General features: G+C 46.1%; 1 pseudogene; it reads right to left on the reverse strand.

Moving 5' to 3' along the window:
• Positions 1 to 1770: 1770 nt before the first annotated feature.
• Positions 1771 to 5741, reverse strand: LOC123113105 (B3 domain-containing protein Os03g0620400-like; annotated as a pseudogene).
• Positions 5742 to 11418: the final 5677 nt, after the last annotated feature.

Genomic DNA, 11418 nt, shown 5'->3' on the forward strand with positions numbered 1-11418 from the left:
CGTGCGTTGCACAGAACATCACGATGCATCTGTATGAGTAGTTTATCTTGTGAGAGAAAAGAATGAATGAGGGAAGATCTTATTTGCAAATATGGAGAGGGGTGTGGGTATATTTTTGCAAAATTGCCATAGTTTCTTTCCTATCCGTCAGATATAAATCGGACGGATTATATTGCAGGATGGCAGGCATGCCATCATCACCAACTCCGTTTTTTATAAGATACTCCCTCCGTTCCGAATTACTTGTCTTGGATTTGTCTAGATACAGATGTATCTAGACTTATTTTAGTGACAAATTTAAGACAAGTAATTCGGAACGGAGAGAGTATAAGATATGGATTATAACTTGCAGATATGCTTCTTCCGATGAATGTTGCACTGTTTGACACTGTACTACCTTATGTTCAGTAGGTCGCCTACGGTTTTTATTCTGTTCACGCATATGAAAGGAGTGGCTATGAAATTCTCGCAAGGAACGCAAAGCTAAGAATGATATTACTTCCTTGGGATTGTGAAGAAAGATGTCTGCTCAGTGATCTCCAGATTCTCCCCACATCTGGCTTACAGTATTATTGAGCTTGTTATGAAACTTGAAGAAAGCACTTAAACCGGTTGTGGATTACCCTAGGTTTTTCAGCTATTCTCTGGAAGGGATGATAAGGCCACGGTTTTGGATAATCAAGAGTGCAAACATAGGCTGCAGTCTGACAGATATGTTTGCAAAAGACAATGACCTTTTAGCTGAAGAGTGCCTGGGAACAGTGGCGGAGCTTCATTGGATTAGTTGGGCGGGCCAACCCAAAGAAAAAGACATAGAAAAAGAGACGTGTCACGTCAGTTGGCAGGCTAATTAGGCAGTGTTGCATCTGAGATGGGCGGGCCAGAGCACGGGTTGGCCCCAACATAGCTCCGCCACTGCCTGGGAATAGAGACATGAGTTGTGTCTCCTCTGCAGTCAAGCAAAGGTGGTTAATTTCTAGACTTAGATCAAGAGCATACTATGTTACCGTCCCTGATTATACAGCTTTATTTATGATTCCAATCGAGGTGACCAACGCCTCCATTTTTCACCACGAAAAGAAGTTATCCGTACTACTCATGGCTGACTTTGCATATCACTAGAGCCCCAAATTGTGAACTGCATTTAGATACTGTTTCCCAGTGTTCTCCTGGCCTCATATTTGCATGTCAGGGGCAAATTTTAGGACACTTCAATGTGGGTTGTTTTGTTTTCTCAGCCAGCGTGTATTTTTGGTGGCATTTGATGCACAAATATATCTACCAGGTGTGTATGTTAATTTGTTTCTGCATATTTTTTTTCAGGTCTTATACGATAAAATCTGGTTTGCAACTGAAAGAAGAAGAATTATATAGCTTGTGCATCACCAAACTTTGGTCGAGTACATAATTAGGATATGCAACTGAACTGAGATGACCAGCATGTGTACTACAAACACCTTATCTTTTGCGTGTCCATACTTGCCCTTATTCCCAAGTTCACCATATGCAGTCTGAAAGAGATTCATAGCTGAGAATGTTCAGCTGATCCTTTGCATGAGGTTTAGACAGTGTGGTTCGCTGAAGAAAAATAATCCCAACACTCGATATGCAGTATGTACTCGGAAGAAGTTGCTGTGATCCTGCTCAACACATGCTTTAGATAACACATGAGTTGTTCGTAGGAAACACCAACACAAATGCTCAAGAAAATCAACAAGAAAATATAGATAAACCAGCAATAAAATGAAATCTGTCATCAACAAGAAAAAATAATAATAATCAGCAGCAGCAGCACTAGCACAGGTGGGTCAAGGATTCAGTATTAATTTCCCGAGATTATATTACACACTAGAGACTTGCAGGTTGTTCAGAATAATCATGAAGCAATCCATACACCAGCAGAGTTAAAACCCACCATTCTTGAGACCACACACACAAAGAGACCACTAACTAGATGCTTGAGAGCAAGAGCTAGCTAGAGCTGCATTCCGACTTGCGGATCAGATGGACCGTCATCCTGAGCCTCCTGCTGCTCCTGCCTGCCAGTTCCACGAGGAGTCCTCCGTCCCGGCTTGCGAGACAATGTCCTGCCAGAATGAGCAAATCCGCCTCACATTGTTATTTTGCTGGACCATCAGCGCGCTACTCCACCGCATACTGCTACCCTCCAGCCTAAGCAGGAGAGGTGTTTGTTCGAGCGGGAGACGACACGCCGAAGCATACTCCCTGCAGAAGGCCTGTTCAGAGAAGGGCCCGTCAGTCAAGATGGCGATCGAATCTCTCTTGGGCCGACGATTCATTCAGCAAGAAAATGGTTCTAAATTTGCAAGCTTAATTTTGGATGAGAAACGGACTATGCATATTGCACGTGGTATCTGAAGTTGTGAACTCACCAGATGTGCTATCTTGGAAACATCGTATGCCGTCATCACCTTCACAAAGACAGGGAATTCAGATCCGATCGCCCGGACCTTCTCCTTAACTTTCTCCTCCTGTTGCACAGTTAGCTTCGTCGCCCCTGCTTGGGGCACTATTATACCTGGACGCGAGCCGCCCCGAGCCTGCCTTAGCTCGCCTCTTCTCGAGCCGAGCCCAGTAGTCAGACGAGCTAGATATTGGGGCTCGGCCCGAGCTTGCCTCTTGCTCGGTGCAGCTCGGAGGCTCGGCAAGCCTAACAGCAACTGGTCGCTGCCATGTGGGGCCACCATCTGGAGGACGGGGAACGGCAGTGGAGGATGGCCGGCAGCGTGCCGCGTGCAAGCGTCGGGATGCTGCTGCAGTTCATGGCCGTTCGCCGCCGGGGGAGCGAGTGGATTCACTCCGACTTGCTCGGCCATGCATGGGAGCTTGAGGTGGTCATCTGCGTTTCCGGCGGCCGCGGGGCGCAAGGAACTTGCCAGCTAGTCGTCAACTCCATCGGGCGCGGGCACGCAGCAGAACGGCAGTGAGCAGGAAGAGAACGCCGACGAGCGTGGCCTCGGCCTGGTGGTTCGTCTGCATGTAGGCAGCCGCGCTGGAGGCCGGGATGCAAAGCTTGCGCCGACGCAGGGGCTTGGGGAGGAAGGAGAGGAGGGAAGGGAGGAGCATAGGGGAGCGGTGGTGTGCTGCCTGCCAATGACGCCCAGGCAAGCGGATGCTGTGGCGGCGGCGGCGGCGGCGAGAAAGTGAGCAACCCTAGCGATTTGATTCCCGTCTGCCTCTCTGTAGTCATTTTGCTGGGCTAGATGGGCTAAATTGTGGTGTGTGGTGTTCATTGGGCCTTCGCTGGGCTGCGAGCTTTTAGCTCGCTAGTTGGACCGAGCCGAGCCTGGCTCGGCCCGAGGTCGAAACAAGCCTAAAAGTACAGCTCGGCTCGGCCTTTTTACTTGACGGGCCGAGCCTAGCTCGGGCCGAGTTGCAGCGAGCGCGAGCCGAGCCCAAAAGCTCGAGCTGAGCGTCCAGATTTAGGCACTATGTAGGACTTGTTGGGCATAGGAGCTTCTATGCCGGCTTCATTCGAGTTGCCAGCTTTGTGTCCTGAAAAACATGCCATATTTTCTTGTGGTGAGCATACGACAACTACAAGTCGATTGTCTAAAATATGGCAAATGGAAACAAGTGCACATGGCAGCTATAATATTATGACCTGATTTAGTAGAAGGGCAGGATGTTGAACCCATCTTCTCAGCTTCTACACGACAGCTTCGTAGCGGCCTCTGCTCCCTCCTTGATGTTGTAGTGTCTTTTCCCACGACTTCATCATAAGCAGAACTCAGGTCAGTAACTTCATTGTCCTCAGAACTCAGGTTAGTAACAGTAGGTGGGAGTGGTTGCTTTTCTTGGGCATTGGAAGAGTTTCCCATGTCAAAAGTTTTCTCACTACCGCTTGGGTCAAGGACAAGAACTTTGAGGCGAGCTTCCCCCTCAATTATGAAAATGAGCAAGTCATTCTGTTGTATGCACTGAGAAGCCACAAACTTGTCCCACCCAGATTGGAGTACGATTTGATCATCATTGTGCTTCTTTGCGCCAACACCGTATTCACTCCCGTCAGGGGCTACAATCTTGACCACCTCCTCTTTGAACTGTCCCACAAGACACCGTGGTATGTACTGCATGTACCCAAAAAAGAGAGCCGAGGTTTAAAAGACAGAATCTATTTATTTATTTTTGCGGGATTTAAAAGACAGAATCATGATCAACATGAATAGAGTAACTATCATAACCAAAAAATGATTTGGGAAAACATGATGCAACTTACAACATGGCAGTCGTTCAAGCTGACATTGCTCTCGTCCATGGCTGCCACAAAAAGAGGAAATCCAGACTTGATGGTATGAGCCCATTCTAGCAGTTTATCATCTTGTGCCTTGGTTACAGAGCTTCCGGGCAACATGGTATAGCCAAAGTGGGCTGAGCTATCAACATGTCCAGGATGAGGCACCACTTGTTCTGCACATCAAGAAAAATGTTAGAATTAGAAACACAAAAGCATAGAGAAAACATTAAGACTTGAAGATTCTGATCCACTTTACCATTCAGCACATGATGATCACAAGGTGGTCGAGAGCAGGGCAAGGACTTGTCGTGGCCGGACGAATTGAATATGTGAACATTAAAGGTTGAATTCCCACGGTACACAAACAACATGGGGTTGTTCTCCTCTATGTGATTTGCATCCACAAATCCCCGCCACCCGGTCGTAAGAGTTATCTGGCCGAACTTGACGAATTTAACACTGTACGTGCGACCATCAGGAGTTTCAAGTTTGATAGGCTCGGAGTCGGGGATCATATCTCTCAGCTTGCTTGAGACCTCCCATGGTATGCACTGTCAAGGTTCACTTTGGTTAGAGTCAGATGTAGGTTTCAGCGTTTGTGGGAATATAAGAGTTTCATACATATGTAAGTCAGATGCAGGTAAGCAATTCTAGCATGTTTGACAGGCACATACAGAGTGTTCTCCCCCCTGCTACCTCTTGTTCATACATACTGTATGTTGTGAAACAAAATTTATACCAGGCAGATTTTAGCATCCATCACACGGCAACATTTTCATGAAATTTAAGTTTTTTTTTTCAGCGCAATCTTGAGCACCCACCAAAAAAACACTCAAATTGGACCCGTGGCGTCGGAAGGTCATGTAGAGAGGAAACCGAATCGATGGAAGGAGGAGGAGGAGGAGGAGGGGTTGGTTGTCAGTCACCAGTTGATCTTTGTCGTCGGAGGCGAAGAGGAGGAACTGCATGGGGCGGCCGTCGCCGTGGTCGTGATTCCAGTAGCAGTAGCGCCCCCACTCCTCGCGGTCCTCGCAGTCGCAGCCGGCGCCGCCCGGCCCGCCGCAGCCTGGACATGGACGCAAGCACGCACGCACGCACGCACGGCGACCGCAGACCGTGTCAAGAAAAGGCGGCCGGCGTCTCCCAAACAGGGAAAAAAACGACACGAATGTCCATGGCCATGGATGGGGGAGTTGGTGGCAGCTCGGCTCACCTGGGTTGAAGATCTCGCCCGTGTCCATGGATGGCCGCCGCCGCCGCCTGCGTCGCCGACGGACCCGAAGGTGTGATTCTTTTCTTTGGTTGATTGATCGTACTGGAGCCCGAGGGTGTGGGTGAAGCTGCGGCAGCGCGCAGTGAGCTCCCAAGCCCAAAGGGGAAACTGCCACTGAGCGCCCGACGCGTGACCGGCCGCGGTAGATAGATGGATACACACGGGTAGAAATGCGTGTGGTGTGGTGATGTTCGCGTACGGTGGTGGTTCCAGCAATCAGTAACCAGCCTGCTCACAAGGAGATGTTGAGTAAATAGTGTGGATGCTCGTGGCGTCGAGCGGTTGTTCTTCCTCGACATGGTGGTCACGCTTCAATTCCTCGGGAGGATGGTTCAGCGAAAGCTACGCACGACCTTGGCCTTTGCTGGCGACGAAGATGTCTACGGAACGTTGTTTTCCTCTTCGGAGGCATTGCTCCCTGTAGAAAGATGTTTTGCAATACAATAATCGTTGTATTGATTGCGGTGCTGGTGCACACATATATAATACAAGTAAAAACTTCTACCTCAACTATACAAGACTACGAGGTGGACACAACTTCAATACACATGCAGTATAAAATACATACTCAACACGCCCCATCCATCCTCCCCTGGACGTTGTTTTCCTCTTCGGAGGCATCTTTTTTACACAAGCCACAAAAACGTCGTTTTTCACCGAAACCTTGTGAACGCACATATAATGTCCGGATATACACGTGGGATTTTTGTTCCAAATTTTTTAACTTTTCGAAATGTGTATTTCGACAATGGGTGCATATGCACCTAGGAGCCAAAACGCCGCTCTCGTTTTATATGCATTATGGTACTATTTTATATCATTTTTGGGACTAACTCATTAATCTAGTGCCTAGTGCCTATTGTTGTTTTTTTTCTTGTTTTTGTCTTTCAACTAAACGGAGTTCAAACAGAATAAAACTTTACGATGATTTTTTTTGGACCAGCAGAAACACAGGAGAATTGGAGAGGAGGCCAGAAGACCTACGAGGCGGCCACAAGCCCTAGAGGCGCCCCCTTAGGCTTGTGGAACCCTCATAGACCTCCTAACCCTAATTCTTGCTCCATAAATACCCAAATATTCCCACTACATCAGAAGCGTCCACAAAAATACTTTTCCGCCGCCGCAAGCTTCTGTTCTCATGAGATCCCATCTTGGGGCCTTTTCTGGTACTCTGTCGGAGGGGGGTTCGACCACGGAGGGCCTATACACCAATCTTGCTGTCCTACCGATGGTGTGTGAGTAGTTTACCAAGACCTACGGGTCCATAGCTAGTAGCTAGATGGCTTCTCCTCTCTTTTTGATCTTCAATACAATGTTCTCCCCGATGTTCTTGGAGTTCTATTCGATGCAATCTTTTGCAGTGTCTTTGTTGAGATCCGATGAATTGTGGATTTATGATCGGATTGTCTATGAATATTATTTGAGTCTTCTCTGAATCTTTTATGCATGATTAAGATAACTTTGTATTTCTCTCCGATCTATTGATTTAGTTTGGCCAACTAGATTGATCTATCTTGCAATGGGAGAGGTGCTTTGTGATGTGTTCAATCTTGCGGTGTCCTCACTCAGTGACAGCAGGGGTAGCGAAGCACGTATCGTATTGTTGCCATTAAGGATAAAAAGATGGGGTTTATATCATATTGCTTGAGTTTATCACTCTACATCATGTCATCTTACTTAAGGCGTTACTCTGTTCTTATGAACTTAAAACTCTAGATGCAGACATGAGTCATTCGATGTGTGGAGTAATAGTAGTAGATGCAGAATCGTTTCGGTCTACTTGTCACGGACGTGATGCCTATATGCATGATCATTGCGTTAGATATCTTCATAACTATGCTCTTTTCTATCAATTGCTCAATAGATTTGTTCACCCACCATATATTTTCTTTCAAGAGAGAAGCCTCTAGTGAAATCTATGGCTCCGGGTCTATTTTCCATCATATTATTTTCAAATCTATAAAACCAAAAACCCAAAAATACCTTACTGCAATTTATTTACCTTTACTTTATTTTGCCTTTTATTTATCTTTTATATCTATCTCTATTAGATCTCACCCTTGCAAGTGACCGTGAAGTGATTGACAACTCCTTTTTCGCGTTGTGTGCAATTGTTTGTTAGTTTGTGCAGATGCATCTATTGGGGACTTGATTATACCTTCTACTGGATTGATACCTTGGTTCTTAACTGAGGGAAATACTTATCTCTACTTTGCTGCATCACTCTTTCCTCTTTAAGAGAAAAAACAACACAAGCTCAAGAAGTAGCAGAGGCGTTCTGAAAAGTCTTGTGCTTATTTCCTGGAACCAGCTATCCTCCTTAGTTTAGTGCTTAGCTTGGCTCAGCTTAGTTCCTATTTTTTGTTCCCTGTTTTTAGCTCTTTTGTGCTTCTCTTGTATAGCTGATATCCCCACCAGGGCTGGTGTGCATTTGTATCCTCATTTGTAATGGTTGTGGCTTTATTTATAATGTGGGGAGGGCGCCTTCTTCGGCACATGCAGATGTTGGCGTACGGTGGTGGCTCGCAAATTTAGCGTCACTGGAAGGAACAACGCAGGAGAGCGATAACCAGCCTGGTCACAAGGGGTTTCAACCACCAAGGCTAGACCCAATGCACTCGCACTTTACATAGTTTTTTTAAATATGATTTTTTATGTTTTTTCTTTCCCATTCTTAGGTTTTTTATTAATCATTTTTATTTTTCACTATAAAAAATCATGAACATTTTCAAAATTAGAGAAGATTTTATAAAATTTGTCGATATTTTTTAAAAATCTGAAGCATTGCTTTAAAGACCATTAAAAAAAATCTCGAACATATTTTTTCAAAATATTATTATTTTTAAATTGAAGAACATTTCTTGAAAACATGAACATTTTCCTTTTCGGAACACACAAGAACTTTGCGTGTTGATTCATTAAGATTGGAATGAAGTAAAAAAAAAGTTTGCAGAAAGCTTACATGCATCTACCTACACTCCTAAGGGTTTATGTTTTGCTCTCTCTCCCACCAGCTTGGTGCTACATCTCCATATGCTCCAGGCTAGCCACCATTGACGCCATTCGGACAAAAAATTGTTTGCCACAACCTCCTCCGTTGCATGAGTATTCTCGAATGTGCGGCCGTTGCGCTCCTTCCTTATGTAGAACATTACAAGGTTGATGAGGGCATTGAGCTCCTTCCTCCGTGTCACCGTCGTTGTCCCATGAACCTGTTCCCACCATGGCACTATGTTTGAGTATTGAATCAATGCCGAGATCAAGGGCCCGAGTCACCCAGAACCACACGAGCCTAACAAAGGGACATTGCATTAGGATGTGGTTCATCGACTCCGGATCTTAAGAGCAGACGATACACGCCGGCTAGTGTTGCAGCCCTCTTGCTTGAAGAAAGACTGACGACTACCATCTGTTGAGGAGAGCCGGCCAACCAAAGAATTTGAGCTGCAAGGGAGCCGCCGATGTCCAAAGTTGTTGCCGCAAAATTCATGCATGATCTCTGACATGCTTGCTCTCTGGCTCTCAGTGGATATCCATAGGCGGCAGAATTGGCCGAGAAAGCTCCTTTAACGTCCTTGATCCAAGCTCCCTGTTGCAGCCCTTCATGGACTGACATCTGTCACCTTGTCAGGGAATCACATCATATATGTCTAGTGTTAGGTCCCTAGGAGAAAGAATCTCGAGCCATTTGTCAGTCTAGAACAAGGTTGAGATACTTTCCCATAGCCCTCTAGCATGCCATATCTTGTTTCCAGGGAAACTGTTGATCAACACTTGTGTAGAAGACGAAGAAAGGTGCGAAGTTATCCAGGAGCGCCATCGTGGTCCGAAACCCCTCCGATCAAGGACCTGTAGCAGGAATTGCCAAGCCGTTGTATCAAAGGCTTTTGCCACATCTATATTTAGGAAAATAACTGGTACTCTTTTGCGGTGCACGTTTCGACAACAAGTTGAACAAGCGCAAACTTATCCTGGATGCACCGTCCTCCTATGAAAGCGCTCTGGTTGCACGAGATCATCTCCTCCAATCTTGGAGCCAACTTGTTGGCCAACGATTTGACCATGATTTTTGCAAAACTATGTATCAGGCTAACCTTCCTAAAATCTTTGATTTCCACCACATCCTCCTTCTTAAGTAGCGTGATGAAGGCATTGTTTAGCAAGTGAAAGCTCCTATTGTACCCTATGCAGAATTGTTGAAAGGCCTCCCTGAAACTATCCTTGATCACAGGCCAGCAATGCTGATAGAGTTGCGTGGCGAACCCGTCTGGGCCTGGGGGTTTGTCCGGCAGCAAAGCCCTAATTGCGTCCAAATGTCCAGCCTGGTCACAAGGAGGTTCAACCACCAACAACTGGACCCAGTGTACTACCAGTTTACATACATATTTTTAAAATTCATGAATTTAAAGGTTTTTCTTTTCCATTCTTTGGATTTTTATTCATTCATTTTTATTTTTTATTTTAAAAATTCATGAACATTTTCAAAATTGGAGACCACTTTTTAAAATTTGTGGTTAATTTCTAAAATTCAAGAACATTTTTAAAGTACACAAATATTTTGAATATATATATATATATATATATATATATATTTAAAGGTACGTGATATTTTTTTAAATAGAACATCTTTTTAAATTGCTATTTTTCAAAACAAATCGAGAACATTTATTGGAAACATGAGCATTTTTTGAAATTAGCGAATAATTTGAAAAAAAATTGAGTGTAATGTGATATGTGCTTTTTAAAATTGAGCATTTTTTGCTACTTTTTTATAATGTAATGAACTCTTGTTGTACTTGTTTAATGAAATAATGAATTCTTTTCGTATTTGTTTCATAAAAAACTGCTGCTAATGATTATTATTTTTCTGGTTGGAGAGATTTTCTGTTTATTTCAATGCTGATTTGTTATTTTCTTGTTGAGACAAATCTTGTTCTGTTGCTGATTGGGATGCATGTCTCCAGCTGAGCAACATTTCTTCAATGTTGCTGCTTGAACTGTGCATATACTCAGCTGTTGTGAATGTCTTTTTTTTCGAAATGGAGGCAAAGATTGCCTTATCTATTAATTAAGCAGAAGAGAATTGCCTAGTTAATTACGGAAAACCGGGCGAAAACCGAAACAACAAGGGCCAAGCCCACCCCAAAGACTAACACACACAGGGCAAAGCCCACCCACGAACAACATCGATAACAACCACGTCGCCCACACGACACGAGGTCCATGCCCTCGAAGCTGCAACTCTCCGGAGGCTGCCGCCTCGACATCCACTGCTCCGTTGCGCCCTGCGCACTCAACCGACACCGCCTTCCGAGGCCGCCGCCCTGACATGCCACCGCTCACCCTCAAGCAGCAACGCCGCATGATACAGCAACCCGCAGGCCACACTGCTCAGGACAACCGCACGCAGACCACGAACGTCGCACCACATCCGGGGCCGCCGCCCCGACATGCCTCCACTCGCCCTCGAGCAGCAATGCCGCACAATACAGCTACCCGCAGCCCATGCTGCACAGGACAACTGCACGCAGACCACGAACGCCGCACCACATCCGGGGCCGCTGCCCCGACGTAAAGTCAGACCGCCCCCTCTGGGTCGCATCGACCAGGCCGACGACCTCGCTACCCACGTAGCACCAAGTCGTCACCAAAACAATGCACAACTGCGACTCTGCCCCATAGAGCCACCGTTGCATCGCTATCCGAGGCCGCCGCCTCGGCGTAAATCCACCGTCCGGAGCCGCCGCCCCGGCCTCCATCACCCCGACGACGACGCAACTCTGCACCACTGCCATGAGACCACCACTCCACAAAGGTCATTGCTTCCAAGGCGGTGCCTCCAAGAAGGTAACGACATAATTGCTGCCGCCGCCAGCTCCAATGGAGC

This window comes from Triticum aestivum, chromosome 5B (assembly GCF_018294505.1).
Source record: "Triticum aestivum cultivar Chinese Spring chromosome 5B, IWGSC CS RefSeq v2.1, whole genome shotgun sequence".
Taxonomy (NCBI): domain Eukaryota; kingdom Viridiplantae; phylum Streptophyta; class Magnoliopsida; order Poales; family Poaceae; genus Triticum; species Triticum aestivum.